This window comes from Galeopterus variegatus, unplaced genomic scaffold, assembly GCF_000696425.1.
Source record: "Galeopterus variegatus unplaced genomic scaffold, G_variegatus-3.0.2 Scaffold1883, whole genome shotgun sequence".
NCBI classification, from domain to species: Eukaryota; Metazoa; Chordata; class Mammalia; order Dermoptera; family Cynocephalidae; genus Galeopterus; species Galeopterus variegatus.
The window spans coordinates 116,661-120,889 of NW_007727994.1; the positions used below are offsets into that span (position 1 = coordinate 116,661).

General features: G+C 47.1%; 1 protein-coding gene across 3 annotated transcripts in view; it reads right to left on the bottom strand.

Moving 5' to 3' along the window:
- GIGYF2 (GRB10 interacting GYF protein 2) overlaps positions 1–284 on the bottom strand; it is a 113,859-nt gene extending 113,575 nt beyond the window's left edge. For 2 of the 3 annotated variants that reach the window (XM_008579427.1, XM_008579425.1), the window contains exon 1: positions 192–284. The gene's annotated coding sequence lies outside the window, so the exon portion shown is untranslated. The remainder of the gene's footprint in view (positions 1–191) is intronic. The other variant, XM_008579426.1, reaches the window with a different exon arrangement.
- Between the last annotated feature and the right edge of the window lie 3,945 nt (positions 285–4,229).

Below are 4,229 nucleotides of genomic sequence, written 5' to 3' on the forward strand. Positions count from 1 at the left end.
GTCTCCTCGCCTGACGCCCCGGGCGGCCGCGGCCGCTGCCAGGGCGGCCTGTGGGTGTCCATGCGGCCGGGCTGGGCCGAAACCGCGGGGACGCGAGCGCAGGCGGGAGGCCCGAGCGGCCCGGGGCGCGGCGGCGGGGCCTGGGCGAGGAGTGAAGCTGGGCAAGAGAGCGAGACGGAGTCGCCGGTTACCTGCGGTCCGGGACAGAGTCTCTCAGTACCCAAGTCAGTCCTCAGCCTCAACAACACAAGATGGCCGACACGTCGCCACGTACGCCACGTGACTGCGCGCTCGGTCCGCCACGCCTCCTGCTCCGCCCCCGCCCCGCCTCGCTTCTCTCCTGGCTCTCCAGCCTCCCACGACATCCTTCCTTTCCGGAGCCTCCAGCCCCTCTGCCGGGACACGCCCCTGCCTGAGACCCGGATGCAGGCTGGACGAGACGGGGCAGCGGCAGTGCGCAGGCGCGTGCTGGATTCTCCGGCAGCACCTCCCTGCCTCCCCTTGAGTCGAGTAGACTTGGTGTCCAGAGTTGGACCCGAGCCAGGCACCCTGTGACTCACTGTCCTATGCACCCGCTCCAGAGCCCGTTTACAGTTCAAAAATGTCCTCACTATTTACGAACTGATTTTCCAAACTCGAACTTTTCCACAGCTTTTCATCCAGTATTTTCCTGCCTGTTTGCCATCCTAGAGCGAATGGGAGTGACAAAAACTGAAATTCAAAGCAGTTTTTGTACATGTTGACAGTTCTGGTAGAGCTGGGAATGCATTCGAGTGTTGGCATGTGACAGCTGGAAAGGACGTGAGCGCTCCTAGTAAAAATGGGGCTGCCCTTTCACCTGAAAATCTCCGATTTTAGGGTTCCCAGAGGAAATACGGTGCACCCAACAATACTTGGGACAAACTTACACTGAAAGATTATTCACTGTTATTCTTTAATTCAAATTTGACTGGGAATCCTGTGTTTTTATTTGCTAACTCTGGCAACTCCACACTTCTCAGGTCACCCCATTATTTCTTGTGCCTTCAACCTCTTCTTTTTCATAGTATCCTTCTCATAAGCTTTAAAAAATATTTCTGTCTGATGACAATAGCCCCCACACTAAAAAAAGAAAAAAAATACTCAAGTGTCTCCCATCTTATGGTAAAAACATCAATTTCCCCTCCAGCTTCCTCCCTGGGTCTCTTGTTCCCTTTCAAAGCCAAACTGCACAAAAAAATTGTTTATGTTCATTTTCTCAATTGCCGCCCCAGCAGACAATCATCAACCACTCCAATGTGATTTCTATTCTTTTTTTTTTTTTTTTTTTTTTTTTTTTAAGGGGATCTCAACCCTTGACTTGGTGTTGTCAGCACCACACTCAGCCAGTGAGCAAACCGGCCATCCCTATATAGGATCCGAACCCGCAGCCTTGGTGTTATCAGCACCGCACTCTCCCGAGTGAGCCACGGGCCGGCCCTGTGATTTCTATTCTTACCTATCCACCAATTGCTTGCACTAAGGACACCCCAACCTACAGGTTGATAATGAGTTTTTCGGTCCTCATCTCAACTAGTGCTTCGTCATCTTCAACATGATGTTCTGAGACACTTTCCTCCTTTGACCTTTATACCCTTCTTGCTCCAAGTGGCCCGGCAGCATCCACATCCCTCTGGAAACTTGTTAGAAATGCAGATTCTCACCTGGGAGAGCATGATGCTGGTAACCACAGGGTCATGAGTTCAAATCCCCTTACCAGCCAGCCACCACCAAAAAAAAAAAGAAAGAAACAAAAGTAATGCAGATTCTCAAATGGGCCAGTCACAACTCCATTCTGCTGAACTCTACCCTCTATCATCCATATTGCCCTTTCTCCTGGTTCTTCCCCTGAACTTAATGCTCCAGATATGCCCATGTTTGAGGGTCTTCAAACATACCATTCTGTTTTAGCCTTTGCATATGCTGTTCCCTCTTGTTACAATGCTATTCCCAACACTTACCCACTTTTCCCTAATCTTCATTAACCCATGCTCATCTTTATTTTTTGGACAGCTGGCCAATATGGGGATCCAAACCCTTGACCTTGGTGTTCTAACCAGCTGAGCTAACTGGCCATCCTCCTGCTTATCTTTAAAAGCCTGATCACACGTTATTGCCTCTGCGAAGATTTCGTTAATCCACTTTGTTAGACCAAAGAACTTACCCCTATTGTTTTTAAGGGATGTGGTTGTTATGTGCCACCCACATCTTTAAGTGTTTTATTTGCATTCTCTCTTATAATCCTGACGACAGAACTATGGAGCACTAAGAGAGCCAACCAGGTGTCTAAGAGGTAAGCACCTTCTCCAAAACTCAGCCAGGAGTTCTGGGCCCAAGCTGGCTAACTGCAGAACTGATGTTCCTAACCACCTTGTCATGCCACCTCTCTGATGCTATCACGCCTGTACATACATTGCCTATACATATGTATTTTATTATTATTATTATTAAGGTGAAGTTTACACACAGTAGAATTCAGCCTTTTTAGTGTACAGTTCCCCAAGTTTTGACAAATACATACAGGTGTGTGTAACTACCACTAAAATCAAAATACAGAATAGTCCCATTTCCAAAAAAATGACCATTTATAACCAGCCCTTACCCCCATTCTCAGCCCCTTCAACCACTGGTCTGTTTTTTGTCCTAATAGTTTTGCCTTTTATATTCCTTATGGTCATAGGAATAGAACAATACAGTATGTAGCCTTTGAGACAGGCTTCTTTCACTTCGCATAATGCATGAGGTTTATCCATGTTGTTGCATGTTTCAGTCCTTTTTTTTTTTTCATTTCTTAGTATTTCATCATATGATGCACCACTATTCATATTTCCCATTCCCCAGCTGAGGGACCTTTGGGTTGTTTCCAGTTTGGGGAGATTATTAATAAAGCATCTATAAATATTCACATGCAGGTATTTGTGTGAACGTAGATGTAATATGATATATAAATTGATTTTCATCCGCTGTTTCTTGTTCCCCAAGGCAGGACTCTAATCTTCCCCTGCCTTTCTGTCTTGGAGCTGGCCATAAAGAAATCCTCTGACCTACCTTAAGTCTGATTGTGGGTAATAAGACCCCCATGTCAAAAGAGGCCCTGCCTCGTACTTGGGAGGAAGAAATGCTGCACAGAGAGGCCAAGGAGAACCTGAACAAACAGGCCTTACTGGGTTTCCCCACTCAATCTGTTAGCGTTAGATCATACCCTTTGTATCCAATCATGTTTCTACACGGTTGTTTATGCTTCAGTCATGCCTGTGTAAGGAAGTTTCCATAAAAATCCAAGCGCACAGGGTTTAGGGAGCTGAATATATGGAGGTTCCCAAAGGCTGGAGCACCCAGGGAGGACATGGAAGCTCTGTGTCCCTTCCCTCATACCTTGTCCTGTGCCTCTCTTCATCTGTATCTGAAATAGAGCTCCCTGCACCCTCATAATGTACACTATCTGCTTCTGTAGAATTGCTTGCTTAACCTAAGTAACTCCATTTTACCCCATCTGCCCTGCGGACTACCCCCGCTTCTGCATGAGAAACCATTGACCTTCTCATAGAAACAAAAGCCGTTGCATAGAAACAGGAGCCATACGCAGTAAACTATTACATGGGAACAGGAACCATATACAGTGAACTATTACATGGGAACATACACAATGAAAAGTTGTATGCTTATTGCTCTAACAGCTCATTCTTGGCTTCTGCGACCTAGCTCCCTAGCTTGCTTTGTGCACCTGGAAAAACCCGTGTGCCAACGGGATGTAGTTTTTGCCTTTAAAAACCCCACAAGACCAAGGCCCAATGCCACTCTTCCTTGGTGGCTCCTTGGGAGACGGACGCTGGCCAGATGGAGTGAATAAACTGCCCTTTTCTGCACGAGTGGCGTGTAAGTGCATTCTTGTGGGAGGGGGCCTCACAACATATCCTTTGTAATATCCTTTATAATGAACCAATAAACCTATGTGTTTCCCTGAGTTCTGTGAGCCACTTAAGCTAACTAATCAAACCAAAGGAATGGGTCATGGGAAACCTGATTTATAGCCAGTTGGTCAGAAGTTCCAGATGCCTGGACTTGCAACTGACATGTGAAGTGGGGGACAGTCTTGGGAACTGTGCCTTCAGCCTGTGGGATCTGACAGCTGTCTCCAGGCAGGTAGTGTCAGAACTGACTTGGAGGACACTCAGTTGGTGTCTGCTGCAGAGAATTGCTTGCTTGCTTGC